The sequence below is a fragment of the Macaca nemestrina genome, chromosome 19 (assembly GCF_043159975.1).
Source record: "Macaca nemestrina isolate mMacNem1 chromosome 19, mMacNem.hap1, whole genome shotgun sequence".
NCBI classification, from domain to species: Eukaryota; Metazoa; Chordata; class Mammalia; order Primates; family Cercopithecidae; genus Macaca; species Macaca nemestrina.
This window is the reverse complement of record NC_092143.1, coordinates 53134943-53153386: the sequence shown is the minus strand read 5'-3', so window position 1 is coordinate 53153386 and position 18444 is coordinate 53134943. Positions and strand designations below refer to the sequence as shown.

General features: G+C 36.9%; 1 long non-coding RNA gene across 6 annotated transcripts in view; it reads right to left on the bottom strand.

Annotated features, from left to right (window-relative positions):
* Positions 1-18444, bottom strand: part of LOC105499189 (uncharacterized) — a 136824-nt gene that overhangs the window by 83629 nt on the left and 34751 nt on the right. Inside the window, exons 2-3 of one of the 6 annotated variants that reach the window (XR_011616936.1) lie at positions 1125-1197; positions 294-443 (exon numbers count right to left, since the gene is read on the bottom strand). The exons of the other annotated variants lie outside the window; for them this stretch is intronic. This is a non-coding gene — a long non-coding RNA (uncharacterized lncRNA). The remainder of the gene's footprint in view (positions 1-293; positions 444-1124; positions 1198-18444) is intronic. 6 annotated transcript variants of the gene reach the window in all.

Below are 18444 nucleotides of genomic sequence, written 5' to 3'. Positions count from 1 at the left end.
ATGAGGTGTCAACTTTGCTGTTCTCAGCCCCCCAGCGACCCTACATATGAAGTCAGTGTTCCTTATATTTCTTTTTATTTTTGTGCTATATTTCCGTATATTTCACTTTTTCTTATATTGTGGAATCTCAAGGCAAAGATCTCATCTATATTTTCATTTCTATTTTTTATTAAAATTTACTTCATCCTTAGTGTTTTGGCATAAACCTGACTACTTAGTAGTTATTAGCACTTACTGAAACGTTTTTATAAAGGAAGCTAATCTTGAGTCAAGATATAAAGAAATACAAATACCTAGGTACAATATAGTGTTTTCTCATGAAACTTCGAATGTTTCTAATAAGTTTTAAATTTAACCTTGATTTTCTTTCCATTGCTGAGGAGAAAAACACCTTCATCTACTTTTCATGAGGACAATTATTCAGAATCTCTTAGTACACGCTGCTGTAAGAAGAACATGAAGAGAGTTAAATAGGCACTCGCACTGACCTTGAGTAGTTTATGATCTAAGTAGAACATTATGATGCAGAAATATATCTTCAGGGAACGCATTAGAGACCTTACATTACTTATGTGTTTAAATTATGTGGAAGCAAAAAAGGTAATGGAATTTAATTCAGTGATGAAGAAGGGAAGAACTTTAGTTTGAGGGAACGCATCAAAGACCAGCTATGAGCTTGGGAAGATTGAAGGATGAGCTGTTTTAGAAGTGTTTTTTCTAAACAGAAAAGAGTTTTAGTATACATGTTCCAGTTGTCAATAGAAAAGAAATAATAGGCTAGAACTATGTGAGTTTGGGTTGGCTATGGGAGGATTTACTGGAAAGGCTGGGCTTAGCCTCGGTGTTAAAAGATATATGGAACATGGAGACATGGATCAATGTGGACAAATACTGAGGGGCCATTCACCTAGATAACATAAAATCAGATATATTTGGGGAGATATATTAGAATGGGTAAATGGGGCATTGGTGACTGACAGCTGTGAATGCTACAAAGCAGGTCTGCGTAATTGCCTCAGTTTAAAGTAAAAATATTTGGAAAGGGAACTATAAGTTTGCCATCTGAGCCACTTCCTTTTTCTGGTCTGGGAGCCAGTCCTCCTGTTAGATCTCATTGTCTTTACCTTCCTCCTTGTCCCCAATGTTTCTCCTCCCTCGTCTAGTGTCTTCTGAAACTTGGATACAACACTCGATGTTCTGAAAGAAAGAACATCCCCTGGCTAGCATCTCATTTCCAAAATATTGCCATGCACAGATTCAACCATTGACAATTATCAACTAATATCCCACAAATTTGCCAAAACCAGCTAAGCCCAAACATCTATCTTCTCAACAACTGGTTTAATTCTGTTCTAAAAGGATAGCTTGTATCTTGTATCCAGAATTTCTATAGCCTACTGGGATCATTGAAACCTAAAGAACAAACAGACATTCAAATGCAATTTTCCTTTTTTTCATGTTGCTTAAATTATCTTTTTCTTTCAAAGCTCAGTTCAACCTTTCCTCTTGTGCAATGCTTTCTCTGAATATTTTATCTGATGACTATAAATCCCTTCTCTAAATTTCTGAGTTTATTCTGCTGAAAACCTTAAATTATATTCAGCTCTACAAACAGGTTACATGGGTCTTTAGTGAGGTAATTGAACCTTAATCTTCTGTATCTCTTCCTTAACGTGGTCTATATATAAGAAGGAGATCAGTTAATATGTTATTAATGATCAGTTAGGCATTAAAATTTATAAACTCTCCGCCCCAGCTTTTAGTAATTGGAATCCTCTTAACATGGACCCTGAGCCACACCAATGCCATGAATAAAGTGCTGTTCATGTCATTCCTCTAACCACTGCCATTTGGGAAAATGGCATAACATTTTTTGGCTTGTAAAGTTAGGCTGATAATTTCTGCTCCTTCTTTTCTCTTTCACTGATTTCAGGAAAAACGCAGACTAAGAAATAAAATTCTTTGAACTGCCTGAAAGAAAAATCCCATTGAAATCCTTTGTATTATTAACCAAACTCCAAACCTGAAGGGTTTAGTTTTTCTTTGAAACTTCAAATCCACCAGGTTCTTGGACAGTTTGAGTTTGACAAATCATAACCCCAACAATCCCATTCTTAGCAGCTCCTGATCCTGCTGCAACTGTGGGGAATATGCCAGGAGCTGGTTTGAGGAAGGAGATGGGATGAGTCCTGTGGAGGGAAGTTCAAATTCCTCAAATAGACCAGGGCTTCAAGTTTAACCAGGAACAGAGGTGAATGGTTGAAGAGAGAAAGCAGTTAGTGTACTCTAACAAGAATAAAAGTATTAATAATCCTTGGTCAACTTCTTCTCAATTGGATCTATTTTATTAGTTTATAAAACATTTTTTTAAATGAGATGCCAAACCAGTTTTTACTACCAACTGTTGCATTTTCAGCTCTCTTACCACACTGACACTCAATACCTTCATTCTGTTTTGAGATCATAATACACATAAATTATTTAAACCTAATTGAATAAGTTTAATGAAAGCATAAATAAAAATGAAAAATTCCTAGGGAAAATAAATTTATATTAAATGATCATTATTGCTGATCTCAACAATTAAATAACATTGCATCATTTTAAGTGTTGATTTGTGCTATGAAAAGATAATATACTCCTCTCTCTCCCTCTCCCATAACTTCTTTGAGTTTTGAAGAGAACTGTTGGTGCCCTTTACAAAAAAAAAAAAAAAAAAAAAATTTAAATTATGCCTGTCTTTCCCTTTAGCCTATGGAGATAGATACAAGCAGAGTCACTCTGAAAGTTTACTTATGACAAGAGAAAAGACATAAAGTTTGATGACAAAGTCATTTAGAGAAATTAACTTTGGTTAATTTATCTGACCTTGTTTTAAGAGGTGCAGCTGTGCTGAGTCTACAGATAGTTGCAGTCAAGCAGTGCCTTGACTAGTGGCCCTTTAGTAAATGCAAGTGGTTGCTATGATTGTTTTATTCTCTCCTACCTCAAATCGTGCTTCCCCTTTACCTACCCTTTCTTTAAAACAACATACTTCTGCCATTTGCCTGGAGATATCATCATTTCTCTATTTACTTTACTAATAAAAAAAAAAAACTAAGATAAAACAAGTTCAATAACAGATTTTCTACCCATTGAACTTACAACATCTCACCAATCTAGGTGTCATGCACTGGTGTACTGGTGTGAACACTTTAATAAATTGTGATATTCTGATTTCTAATGTGTGTGTGTGTGTGTGCACGCATGTGCGCATGTGTGTGTATAAGTTTGGGCATGGGGGCACATGCCTGTAATCTCAGCACTTTGAGAGGCCAAGGTGGGAGGACTGCTTGGATCCAGGAGTTAAAGAAAAGCTTGAGCAGTAGAGCATGACCCTGTCTCTAGGAAATAATAATAATAATTAAATTTAAAAATTTGTCCAGGCACGGTGGCTCATCCCTATAATCCCAGCACTTTGGGAGACCAAGGCAGGCATATTGTTTGAGGCGAGGAGTTTGAGACCAGCCTGGCTAACAAGGTGAAATGCCGTTTCTACTAAAAGTGCAAAAATTAGCTGGGCGTGGTGGCAGGCACCTGTAATACCAGCTACTCAGGAGACTGAGGCACGAGAATCACTTGAATCCAAGAGGTGAAGTTTGCAGTGAGCCGAGAGTGTGACACTGCACTCCAGCCAGGGTGGCAGAGAGACTCTGTCTAAAAAAAAAGTGATTAATTAATTAATCTAATTAGTTGTAACCTGTAGTAACAATTCCCATTTTCTGGCACACAGCTTCTAAAACCCTTACATTTTCTGAAGTAGTGGGAATGTCTTTTGTATGTTAATGAGATAGCTAGTGGCGGGGGTCCCCTAAGTAGTTACAGGATAGGGACTGGCCACCAGAGAGACCAAAGCATGGTTAGAGGGTGGTTGGAACTTTCAGTCCTACCCCTCAACCTCTGGGGAGAACAGTAGTGTTAAAGGTTCGGTTATAACTAATAGTCAATTATTGAACCAATCATGTCAAAGTAATGAAACCTTCATAAAAGCCCAAAGGAGTGGATTCAGGGAGCTTCTGTAAAATTGAACATGTGAAGGTGCCTGGAGGGTGGTGTGCCCAGAGAAAGCATGAAAGCTTTATTCCCCCCTCTCACACATTGTACTATGCATCGCTTCCTCCGACTGTTCATGTTTTGTAATATATGTTTATAATAAACCAGTAAATGTATTTCCTTGAGTTCTGTGAGATTCTCTAGCAAACTAATTGAACCAAAGATAGGGAGGGAAGTGGAAACCTCGCTTTATAGCCAGTTGCTCAGAAGCACAGATCAAAAGCTGAACCTTGTGACTGGCATCTGAAATGGGAGTTAGGGACACTCTTTGGTGATGGAGCCCTTAACTTGTGGGATCTGATTCTGTCTCCTGGTAGACGATGTGATAATAGAATTGAACTATAGGACACACCCAATAAAGAGTTGTTTGATGTTTGTGTAAGCTTCTCCAAATATTTAGTGTCAGAAATATTGTGATAAGTGGTGTGCGAGAATAGGAAAAACAACAACAACAAAAAACCCCAAAATGCTTATTCCCCCTATAGATTAGAATTGGTGTCAGAAGTGGGATATTATAAAAAATTGGAAAACAAAGCTGTTTTTTCTACTCTGACATCACTAAACACAATACTTCTAACACTAGATGTGTATGGGGTTTTCACATACTCCAAGCAATTCTCCAGTGGAAACCAACTGTGTGGTTTTTTTGTTGTTGTTGTTTTTCATTTGTTTGTTTTTTCGAGATGGAGTCTCACTCTGTCACCCAGGCTGGAGTGCAGTGTTGTGATCTTGGTTCATGCAACTTCCATCTCCTGGGTTTAAACAATCCTCCTGCCTCAGCCTCTCGAGGAGTTGGGACTACAGGCATGTACGACCACACTCGGCTAATTTTTACATATATTTTAGTAAAGACAGGGTTTCACCAAGTTGGCCAGGCTGGTTTCAAACTGCTAACCTCAGGTGATCCACTTACCTTGGTTTTCCAAAGTGCTGGGATTATAGCCATGAGTCACCATGCCCACCCCCAACTATGTATTCTATAATTCAATTCAGTTCTGATGCTATCCACTTGTAGATAACATCAGATCCCTAGTGAAGAGTTGAGATATACGAAACTGCCCCCACCTCTTCAGATGCCAGTTACAAGCCCTAGGTTTTCACCTGTGCTTCTCATCAACTGGCTATAAGTCAGGGTTTTCACACCCTTCGCCACGTTGGACTCCATTAATTTGCTAGAGCAGCTCATAGAACTCAGGGAAACAGTTACAATTACTGGTTTATTATACAAGACATTACAAAAGATACAGATAAACAGCCAGATGAAGAGATGGCATAGGTCAAGCTATGGGAGGAAGACCACAGAGCTTCCATGCTCAATCTGGGTATCCTACCCTCCAGCACTTCTCTCTTGCAATAGTGGAATAAACATACTTTTTCTTATTCTTCCTGTAAAATATCACTATCACAAAACACTAATCTTTATATATAGAATAAGTATAAAAAAACTCCGGAAGGTGGAAAGAAGGTAGACTTGGTGGGCACATCCAGACCCAAGGAACAACATGGTGGTGAGTTCCCGAGTTTTCTTTTTATCTCATACATCCAAGACTTGGAGTTGAAGAAGCTGCCAACCTGGAAATGCCAAGGTGCACAGATGAAAAAAGCCCCTGTAAAAGCCCTCTCTCTGTAGCCACAGAACCAATAAAGCGGCTAAGAAGACAGGAAAGCTTTAGAAAATAACTGCTCAACTGGAGGCAATCATCACAGAAAAAAACCTTGTATTCTCATTCCTACCCTTGCCAGCCAGCAAAGGCTGGATGAGGAACCTGGACTTTCATTTGGTTTTCAATCTCAAGAGGCTGTAATAATGTGCCTCAATATTTCTGACAAGGTGATGTCAGGGAGGGCCAGTTACAAACATGGTACTTCAATTTCTGTTAGCCAATAATGAGGCCACTCCTTGCCTCATTGTCCCATAGTATCAATGGAAATAATGTGAATAGCCTAGACCTCCACCTTCACCCAGCAATAACAAGGCACCACTCCATGTCCCAACAGATGTAATGTCAGATGAGGCCTGGTGGAGAGGAAGGACTTTCACCATCTGTCAACAATAACAACGCCATCCTTTATTGTGGTATCAGTGGAGACCACATAGATGGCAAAAATTCCCATCCCCACCCAGCAGTAACAAGGTGCGTACCTTATCACCACCATCCAACTGTTTTGGATGACAACAAAGAGAATAAGAACCTTGTACCTTCTATCTGCCTCTGACAGTAATAAGGTCCCAGCTCTTCTCTTGATGCAACACTGTTGCAGGAAGACAACTAAAATAAAATGTTTAAATAAGATCCAGAGTCTCATAAGAAAATATTAACATTTCCAGGTTTTATCTGAAAATTATATGCCATACTAAAAAAACAGGAGGTTCATGAATTGAATAAAAAGGTCATAATGCAAAAATTGAGAAGACAGAGAGTCTACATGTACCTAACAAAGATTTTAAAGTAGCTATGATAGAAGATGCTTCAATGAGTAATTATAAACACGCATGGACCAAATAAAAAACAAGAATGTCCCAGGTGTTTCATGAAAGAAAAAGAGGGTTCACAGGAGAACAAAATAGAAATTTTAAAATTAAATATAATAACTGACATATAAGTGAATTGACTCAATAGCAGAATGGAAGAGACAGACAAAAACAAATCGTGAATTGAAAGATAAAACAATAGAAATTACCTTATCTGAGAAACAAAGAAACCATGCCAAGACACATCAAAATTAAACTTTTGAAAACTATAAACTAATACAAATTTTGAGAGTACTCAGATAAAAACAACACTTTACTTATACAGTAAAAACAATTGAAATGGCAATGCCTTATCAGAGACCGTGGGAACAAGAAAGAACTATCAAAATAGAATCTTATACCTCACAAAATATTCTGCAGCAATGAAGGTTTCAAGACAGTGTAAGATTAAGGACAATGATGGCAATTGATTGCCATTAGATATGACCTAAGAAGAGACTTATAAAGAAAGTTCTGTAAAGAAAAAGAAAATAATTCAGGAAGGAAGCTTAGAACACATGGGATGATAAAAGACCATGTGAAGGAAAAATATTGATAAGTACAGCAGGCTTTCTATTTTTGAGTTTTCTAAAATACAGCTGATAGTTGAAGAAAAAATTATATCACTGTATGACAGGGCTCTAAAGCCATGTGGAGAAGATATTATGACAATTCTAAGATAAACAGTGAAGCATAAAGGGATGTAAAATGAGGTAAAAATTTTATACTTTATCGAACCAGACTATGATAGGTTGTGTTTGTATAAGGCAATACCTAAAGCAAACACTAAAAGTGTAACACAAAGAGATAAACTATAAAACACTAAAAATAAAACAGAATTCTTAAAAATATCTTCAGATAACACAAAAGTCAGGAAAAAGAAAGAAAAAAACTGAGAACAAACAGATAATTAAAAAATGGAATGTCACATTACACCTAAGCCTTAACACATCAAAATTATATTAGATAAAAGTGAAGTAAATATGCCAATTAAAGGTAGAGATTGGCAAAGTAAGTTCAAAAATATGGCCCAATTATATCCTGTCTACACAGAAATCACTTCCAGTATGATTACACAAGCAGGTTGCAAGTAAAGGGGTAGACAAAGATGCAACATGAAACATTTCTTCAAAGAATAGGAAGAGTGAATATTTTCATATCAGATAAAGTAGATTTAAAAAAAAAATTCAGAGACAAATGAACTTTATATAATAATAAAAAATTCAATCCACCAGCAATACATAAAAATTTTAAATTTTATTCACCAAACTACAGCTTCCAAATATGTGAAACAAAAATGGAGAGAACTGGAAGAAGAAATATAACAACCAAAAATTACATTTGGAAATTTCAGCATCCCTTTAAACAATTGATAAAACAACTGGACAAAAATTATCAAGGATGCAAAACAACTCAACAATGCTATCAACCACAGTACCTATTTAATATTTATAGAACACTCAGCAACAGCACAGTGAACATTCTTTTCTTTATTTTTCTTATTATTATTATTATCATTATTTTGAAACAGAGTCTCACTCACTCTGTCACCCAGGCTGGAGTGCAGTGGTACGATCTTGGCTCACTGCAGCCTCCTCCTCCTGGGTTCAAGCGATTCTCCTGCCTCAGCCTCCGGTGTAACTGGGACTATAGGCGCCCGCAACCATGCCCGGCTAATTTTTTTTTTTTTTGTATTTTGCTGTAGAGACGGGGTTTCACTGTGTTAGCCAGGCTAGTCTCAATCTCCTGACCTTGTGATACACCCACCTTGGACTCCCAAAATGCTGGGATTACAGGCATGAGCCACTGTGCCTGGCATGAATATTCTTTTCAAGTGGACATGGAATATATACCCAGATAGACCCTCTCCTGGGTCATAAAATAAATCTCAACAAATTTAGAAGAATTGAAATGTGGTTCTCAGACAACAAAGTAGAAATCAATGAGAAAGATAACTGAAAGATTTCCAAACAAATGAAAACTAAATAATCCATCAATCAAAGAAGTTTCAAGATAAACAAAAAACATAAAACACATTGAAAATAAAAATACCAAAACCAAATTTGTGGGAAACAATTAACATAGTCCAGATAAGATAATTTGTATCACTAAATGCATACAACACGAAAGACAAAAATTATCAAATAAATTTTAAGTTATCATCCCAAAAATCCAGAAGAGGAACAAAATGAATACAAAGCAAACAAAATAAAGAATAGTAATGACAAAAGAAAGCATAAAATTGAATATGATAAAGAAAATCAATGTAACACAGGCTTTCTTCTTTGAAAAGCCATCTGTAAAATTGACAGACCTCCAGCAAGACTGACAAAGAACAAAAAAAAAAAAAAAATACACAGATTTCCATGATCATGAGTGAAATTAGATATCATTATGGACATTTCTTACCTCAAAAAGTTAATAAAGAAAAACTACAAACATCTTTTCACACATACATTTGACAACTTAAATAGGCCTCTTCTTTGAAAAACACAACTACTTCAACATACACAATATGAAATAGATAAGTTGAATAATCTCATATCTATTAAAGAAATTGACTTCATAATTTGAAAACTCCCAAAGAAATACCGTGACCCATACATGATATCACTATTCGATAGATAATTTAACTGCATTTTTAAGGATAAAATGGTATCAGGTTTGTACTGTATCTGCCAGATACTATCTCTATTTTAACTTATTCTGTAAGACCTTTAGTACCCTAACACAAAAACCAAATAAAACTATTATAGGGAAGGGAAATCACAGACATATATCTCTAATGAACACTCATATAAAAATTCTCAACAAAACATCAGCAAATTGAATCCATCAATATATACAAATAATTATCCATCATGAGTAAGAGGGATTTATTCTATGTACACAATGCTGGTTCGATGTTCAAAAATCAATAAATGTATTTCACCACATTAACAGGCTAAAGAGGAAAAATTCGTGGTCATATTAATTGATGCATTAAAATCATTTGCCAAAATTTGGCATACATTCATGACCAAAAATCACAGAAAAGTTAAGAATGGGAGAAAATTTGCACAGCATAATAAAGAACATTTACAAAACACAGAAAGTCAACATTATACTAAAGATGAATGCTTTATGTATTCACTGCATGCTTCCCCCTTAAGATCAGGAACAAAGCAAGGATATCACCTCTCACCACTCTTACTCAACCATAGTGCTATACATTTTAGGCAGTGAAATAAAGCAAACACAACACATATGAATGCACAAAAGACAGGAAATAAGGAAATAAACTGTCCCTATTTGCAGATGATGTGATTTTCTGTAGAAAACATCAAGAGTACTACAATAAATATAAATAAAAAGAAAAGAAAATCATCCTAGAATTATTAAATAAGTTCAACAATGTTGCAGGATACAAGATAAACAGCAAAATCAATTATGCTTCCATATACAGGTAATAAACATATGGACACCAAAATTAAAAATTCAATGCCTTTTTTGATCCTTTGAAAATAATGAAATACATGGGTATAAATAGAATAAAATGAGCACAGGATTTGTATCCTGAAAACTATACAATATTGATGAAACGAATCGAAAATTTAAATAAATGGAGGGTCTATATTCATAAACTGGAAGGCTAAACACAGTAAAGAATTTAATTCTTCTTAAATTGATACATAGTTTTTACAAAATTTTAATCAAAATACTGGAAAGATTCTTTGCAGATATAGACAAGATTGTTCTAAAATTTATATGGAAAGGCAAAGTAACTAGAATAGCTATAACAACTTTGTAAAAGTAAATTTGGGAGAATCAGGCTACTGAATTTCAAGACATCACATAGCTACCGTAACTAATACTGTGTAATGTTGGTGGAAGGCTAATTACATACATCAATGGAATAAATAGAGCACCAAGAAATAGACCCACATATATATGTAAATATATATCAAAGCAATTAAAGGAAGAAGTAATAGTCTTTTCAACAAATAGAGCTAGAGATATGGGTATACACACAGGAAAAACAACAACTAAAAAGGTAAACCTCGACATGGGTGTCACACATTAAACAAAAATTAACTAAAACTGAATCATAAACCAAAATGTAAATTGTAGAGCCATAAAAGCTGTAGGAAAAGAATAAAAGAAAATCTTCAGGATACAGAGCAAGAAAGAGTATTTTCAGATTTGACACCAAAAGCATGATCCATCAAAGTAAAAATCGATCAAATGGATATCATTAAAATCAAAAATATATATATATGCTCTGTTAAGAGTATGAAAAGCAAAGCTATAGCATGAGAGAAAATGTTTGCAAACTAAATATCTGAAAAAGGGCTATGATATGGTATGGCTATCTATGCCCTACAAACCTCATGTTGAAATGTGATTCCCAATGTTAGAGGTGGGATCTGGTAGGAGGTGTTTGGGGCATAGGGGTGAATACACCGTGAATGGCTTGGTGTACTTTCCATGGTAATGAATGAGTTCTTACCCTGTGAGTTCACATTAGAACTGGTTGTTTAAAGAATAGCCTGGCATATCTTTTATTCTCTCTTACCATGTGATGTGCTGGCTCCTCTTTCAGCTTCCATCATGATTGTAAGCTTCCTGATGCCCTCATCAGAAGCAGGTGCTAGCACCACACTTTCTGTACATCCTGCAGAACTATAAGCCAAAATAAATCTATTTTCATCAAAAATTACCCAGTCTCAAGTCTTCCTCTCTAGCAATACAAATGGACTAACACAAAAGGTATTAAGGAGTCAGACATTGCTACAAAGATACCTGAAGATAAGGAAGCAAGTGTAAAATTGAGTAATTAGCAGAGGTTGGAAGAGTTTGCTGGGTTCAGAAGAAGACAGGAAGATGAGGGAAAGTTTTAAGCTTCTTAGAAACTGGTTAAATAATTGTGATGCAATGCTAGTAGAAATATAGACAGTGAAGAACAGGCTGATGAGGTTTCAGATAGAAATGATGAATTTATAGATAACTGGAGTAAAGGTCACACTTGTTATGTTCTAGCAAAGAATGTGGCTATGTTATGTTTATGTCCTAGGACATTGTAGAAGGCTGAACTTAGGAGTAATGACTTAGGGAATCTGGCAGAAAATATTTCTTAGCAGCAAGGTGTTCAAGAGTTGATAAGGTGGCTTCTAACAGCCTACACTCAGTTGAGAGAGCAAAATAAATACTTAAAGTTGGACCTTATATTTAAAAGGGAGGCAGAGCAAAAAAATTTGTAAAGCCATAACCTGGTCATGTGATAAAGAAGAAAAAAAGCATTTCAGGAGAGGAATACAGGAAGACTGAAAAGCAAGCACTTGCTAAAGAGCTTTGTATGACTAAAAGACAGCCAAGTGCTAAAAGGCACGACAATGGGAAAAAGGCCTAGAAGACATTTGAGAAATCTCTCAGGCAGCCCCTCTTATCACAGTGCCAGAGGACTAAGAAGAAAGAATGGTTTTGGGGACCAGGCCCAGGTGCCTGCTTCCCAGCACAGCCTCAGGACACTGCTTCCAGTATTCTGGCTGTTCCAGCTCCAACCATAGCTCAAAGTGCTCCAAACACAGCGCTGTCTGCCACTTTGAAGAGCACAAGCCTTAAGCTTTCATAGTTACCATGCAGTGTTAAGCCTGCAGGAATGCATAATGCAAGAGTGAAGGAAACTTGGCAGCTTCTACAAAGATTTCAGAGGATGTATTGGAAAACCCGGGTGCCTGGGCAGAAACCTAGTGTGGAGGAGATCCCTTATAACCAAAATCTACTAGTGAAGTAAAGAGGGGGAAATGTGGGGTTGGAGCCCCACCTACCTACAGAGTCTCCACCAGGGTACTGCCTAGTGAAGCAGTGGGAAGGGGGCCCCTTCTCTCCAAACTATAGAATGATAGAGACACCAGCAGCTTGCAACCTCATCCTGGAAATGTCACACGGGGGAAGCTGCCCAAGGCGTCGGATACCCACCACTAGCACCAGTGAGCCCAGGATATGGGACATGGAGTGAAGGATTATTGTGGAGCTTTAAGCTTTAGTATCTGTCCTGCTGGGCTTCAGTCTTCTGCTGGGCCTGTTGCCCTTTCTTTTGTCCAGTTTCTCCCTTTCAGAATAGGAATGTTTACCCAATACCTATACTACTATTATGTCTGGGAAGTAAATCACTTGTTTTTGATCTCACAGGCTCATGGGGAGAAATAACTCATCTCCAGATGAGACTTCCGATTTGGGTCTTGGGACTTTTGAACTGATGCTAGAATGAGTTAAGCCTTTGGGAGACTATTGGGAAGGCATGATTTTATTTTGCAAAATGAGAAAGTCATGAGATTTGGGTGGCCAGGGGCAGAATGCCATGGTTCGAATATTTGTCCCCTCCAAATCTCATGTTGAAATATGATTCCTAACGTTGGACATGGGGCCTGGTAGGAGGTGTTCAGGTCATGAGGGCAGATCCTTCATTAATGGTTTGGTCCCTCACCTTGGTAATGAGTAAGTTCTCAGTCTGTGAGTTCACAGAAGAGTTGGTTGTTCAAAAGAACCTGGCATCTTTCTCTCTCTCACCAGGTGATGTACTAGCTTCCCTTTCACCTTCTGTCATGATTGTAAGCTACCTGAGGGTCTCACCAGAAGCAGATGACAGCAACATACTTCCTGTACAGGCTGCAGAACGGTGAGCCAAAATTAACTTCTTTTCATTGTAAATTACCCAGTCTCAGGTATTCCTTTATAGCAATGCAAAAGGACTAACACAAGCTACAATCTAGACTATATAAAGAACTCAAAACTCCACAGTCAATAACCATCTAATCAGAAAATAAGCAAATTATACAAAGAGATATTTCATCAAAGAGGATGTGAAAACAAAGAAGTTCATGAAAAGAAGTTTGACATCATTTGTTTTTAGAGTCATGCAAATTAAAACCACTGTGATATATTACTTCACACCTATCAGAATTGCAAAAGTAAAAAAAAAATAGTAGTGACAATGCCGAATGCTGGAGAGCACACAGAGATTCTTGTTTACTCATGCAAACTTGTTGGAAAAGTAGAATGGTACTGCCACTCTGAAAATCCACTGGGCAGTTTCTTAAGAAAACATAGACAAGCAACTACCATAAGATCCAGAAATTGCAATTGCACTCCTGGACATTTATCCCAGAGAAATTCAGACTTCTATTTATAAAAACCCATACAAAATTGTTTATAGCAGCTTTATTTGTAATGTTCCAAAACAAGACACAACCCAGGGGTCCTTCAGGGATGAATGGTTAAACAAACGTGATACATTCAGATTATAAAATAACATTCCAAAATGGAAAGGAATGAAGTATTCATACACACAACAACCTGGATGAATATCCAGAGTATTATACTGTATAAAAAAAGCCAATTACAAAAAGTTACATGCTATATGATTCCATTTGTATAACATTCTTGAAATGACAAAATTATAAAAATGGAGAACAGATGATTTGTTGCCAGGAATTAGAAGTGAGTAGATGGGAGAAAAATAGGTATAGGTTTAAGAGGACAACCAAAGCGATCCTTGTGGTGATGAGAATGTTCTCTTTCTTTAATATATTGACAATATTCTGCTTGTGATATTGTACTACAGTTGTGCAAATTATTGCCATTGGAGGAAACTGAGTAGAAGACACATGGGATAACTCTGTTATTTCAAACACATTCATATGTTTCTAAAATGATCTCAAAATACAAAGTGTAATTGAAAATACAGGATGGCCAATCTAATTTGAATATTGCTTGAGACATAGTTCTACTTTAAAAATTCATTGTTTATTTCAAATTCAAATTTATTGGGTTGTCCTCTATTTTATCTGGCATCCCTGGGGCAGAGGAAAATTCTTATGCCATATTTTTGTGGCAGAAAGACCATGATGTGTTGAAGAGTAGAAATGCAGGCATGTTCAGTGCACACAAAACGTAGCAAGTCGTGATTAGTTCAGCTGTTTAGTATCTTTTAAACACAACCTTCATTTGAGACTGAAATATGTTAGGCATAGGTAGATCAGCTAGTCAGTACCTTTTCTATAAAGGTACTTCACAGAACAGAAGAGAGCACCTAGGCGTGCTAATGCAAGAACAGAATTTCTTCCAGTAAATTATTTGTTAGACAGACTTCTTGGTCCTCCTCTTCTCTCTCTCTCCCTTGCTCATTCCTGCTTTTGGTTTCTTTGGTTGTTCTCCAAACACTATTCTATATGCTCAAAGAACTAAACTGAAGCAAAAGCTGGATTTAAAAAAACAATAATTTCTATTTTATTTGGGCTTTTGCATTATGAATTATTTATTACTGCCATAATATTCCAAGAATTCTTTTCCCCAAATTGTCCATAAACATCCCTTTCAGAGCTTTAGCTTGACCTCAAGCATTCTGGAAAATGAGTCATCTGAAGTCATGCTCTCTGGTTTGTTTGCTTGGAGGTCTGCCCCTACTCAAAAATCCATTCCTCTAGTCTGGGGATTTTAGAGAGGATACACTAGAGGGGTTCTGGCCCCATGAAAACCCTACAAAAACAAAAGGATTATTTAGGACTTTTACTTTGAGAAATGGAGCAAGCTCTGCTTACCAGAGGACACCTTAAGGCACACGCTGAAGTGGAGAGGCACCCTTAGTTAGCTGCTGTCTGTGATGGAGTGGCTGGAGTGTTCCTGTCCTTCCAGCAGCATGAGGCACAGAATGTCATGTAGACATCATCAGGAATGCGACTTTGGCTTATCAGTCATCTCTCCCACTCCTGAGTCTGTCCCCAATATTGTGTGCATCAAGTATCTCTCCTATCAGTTCAACTGAGTATTTCTTTTGTGGAAGCAAATTTCTTTTCTCTGAGTTATTGCTTGCCTAGAATTTTCATAATAAACTTGAATCAACATGAACAATCTTCAAAGAATACAGAGTGACAATGCATTATACCTTCTCATCTTTGAGTCACACAAATAGTGTGGACTATGTGATAACCTGGACTATACAGTGCTGGGGCACTTTGCATTGTTTACAGAGCTGTACGAAGGAGCTACACAAAACCAAGAAGCAGGGAGGCAGTGAAAGCTGTTACAACTTTTCAGTAGCATGGCTATTCTGGAACATTTGTAGAGGGGTGATCAGAAGCCTTTGCCTGTAGCACGTGCCAGTGAATAAACAGAGAAAGAGAAGAGAAGCATCTTCCTCTCTTACTTTGCCAAGTGGATGCAAGGAATGAATCTATCCTTATCAGCTCTTTGTATGGGCCTTATGGAATGTATTCAAAACAGAATTGGAAGGACTTTAACTGGAAATAGTAATTCTTTATCAAATTAAAACCTGTGCGTTAAGTTATTACCTAGCAGGTAGGAGGCAGTGTTGGTGAGGAACCTGGTGAAAGAAAATGAGCACATTTTCCAAAGCTTGTTTGAGAGAACCATTGCAGCACCAAAAATAAGATGAAGACAGAATTTGATAGTGGGACTGGCACATAAAATAGGCATTCAACAAACATTTATCGAGTGAATGAACCAGAAAGAAAAGTGGAAAGCTCTGAAGACAAACTTTTCCCACTTTATGATTTTGACAGTAGCAGGTTTACATCAAATCACAGATGCTGTCAGTTAAAGGTGATGCCCTATAGAATCTGTAACTACTGCCTTCTTATTGACATTTGCATTCCTCTACCCCTCTCTAGTACCATAAGCTACATCGAAGCACTCATTGTTTTGTATCTGGATGATATGATAATTTCCTAGAAATACCTCTGACTTAATTTCTTCTCCTTTTTTCAAACTATCCACTCTAAAGTTGACCTTCACAAAGCCTCGCTTCTTACTTACACTGTTTTCCACAAACTTTGATGACTCCTTGTTTCCTGCAGAACATATTCCACTCACTTTATAATAGGCTTTATGTGGCCTGTAAGCATTTAGTCCAAAAGCATATTGCTTCTAACTCAATTTTACTAGTTGGCCCATTGTGCCCAAATTTGCTTATCCCATCATCGTTTAAAATCCCAAACATTCTTCAAATTTCATCTGTAACTTATCTCTCTTTTTCGTTAGATCTTTCTATTCCACTTCCGACCTTGGCACCTGGAGACACTTCCCCTTAGGACTCCTGTAGTATTTATAGTTACACTGATAATGTGGCACATTTCATACCTATCGTCTGTTATCGTGTATCTTTCAAATTCTTAATTATGGGACTACAATGAGCTTGTCAGCCCCTTCTTTGTGAGCTCTGCTTTACAACTTAAAAAAATAGCAACAAAACATCATTTTATTAATTTAATAAGGATATCAAAAAATCTTTTTCTTCTCTCTCATTTGTTTTCCTCATGGTTCAGTGAGACATATTTCCTCTTCCAGAAACACAATTGCAAACACATGGTCCACTGGTGACAGGGCCGTGATTTTATCTTTGGACGCACTGACAAGTGGTCAGCTCTCCAGACTCGCCACATCTGTTACCAACCGATAGTCAAGAATCCCATCTCTTGTGCTTGCATAAACTTTAGGCACATGGAAGGAGAGTTACCAGCTCAGAGATGCCTAAGACTCCATGTGCCAAATCATATCTGAAGTGTTGCAGTGAGTAACAGGGCTCTCAGCAGTGGGATTTTGCCCCCAACTGAAAGTTTGACAGCAAAGAAATCCTTCATGCTTGTGCATCCGACGTAGACCAGTGAAGCCTCAGTTGAGGCATTTATTTTTCCCTTGGAAGACCCTGTGGTTAGACTGAATTATGTAAGAGCATCTCAGTCTCCACACTGATAGGAAAGTATGCTGTTGTCTGTATTTTGTAACAGAAAATAAGAAAAAAGTTGGGGAAAGACACGTCTAAAAGCACTGGGTTTTATTTTCCCTGTTGGCTACTATAGATTTAGATCTTCACATTAGTTATATAATTTTTATTATGGTGCCAATGTATTTGGCATGCCAGAATATGTCCCAACACAGTATATGTAAAGCTATATGGCACATACTAGGAATTGGGGAAAGGCATTTCCTTCCATTTTTTTTTAACCCTGTTAGTACAAATACAGAAATATGAGATACATTTTACAGAGAACTGGACCAGGAGTCCGGAGATTTATGTTCTAGAAATAAACGTCTAATTCATAGTCTAATTTGAACTTGCTGGCAGCCCATAAGAAAACTACTGTTTCCCCTAAGCCTCAGTTTCCTCAGTTTTGAAGCACACATGATATTAACCTCCTACACAAAAACATAGGATTGATATATGTTATCTGACAGGAGAATGGTTTATAAACTTTAGTTTGTTAATTTTATATTGTAAAATATAATATAAACATAGTAAGTATTTACCGCTATTATAATAAGTACTGAAGACCTAAGATAGAGATTGTCAAAGTTGAGGAGTGTTACTAAGGAAAGTCATTTGAGAAGCAACAAAGTTCAGGTAGAATTTCTGAAGATAAAATTGTTACTGCTACAGAGAGAAGGAAAGACATTATAAACTGCAATGTACATCACAAGGTTGCCATGAAAGGATATATTTTAGCCTATGTTATGCTAGGATGAATGTTAGATATCAGAATGATCCATGGATATTTTTATTTTAGCGTTAGGTTCTAAGGATATGGTAATGATGAGCCAAGTATCATTTGGGCCTCAAGGAGTTTACAAAGAGGAGATTATTATACTAGAGACAGTTGATGTAAGTTTGACCAGAGGGATAAAAACTCGAGGATGTGCACGTTTTAGCTTATTTCTCCCTGCTTCTAATCGGATATTTCTACTTCCCTTTTAACTTCACTTGGCATTTACTTGAATAGCAATTACATTTTCCTCCAGTCTTCTCTCTTGTTCCATGGGTCTCTGCAAAAGATATTACCCAGTCC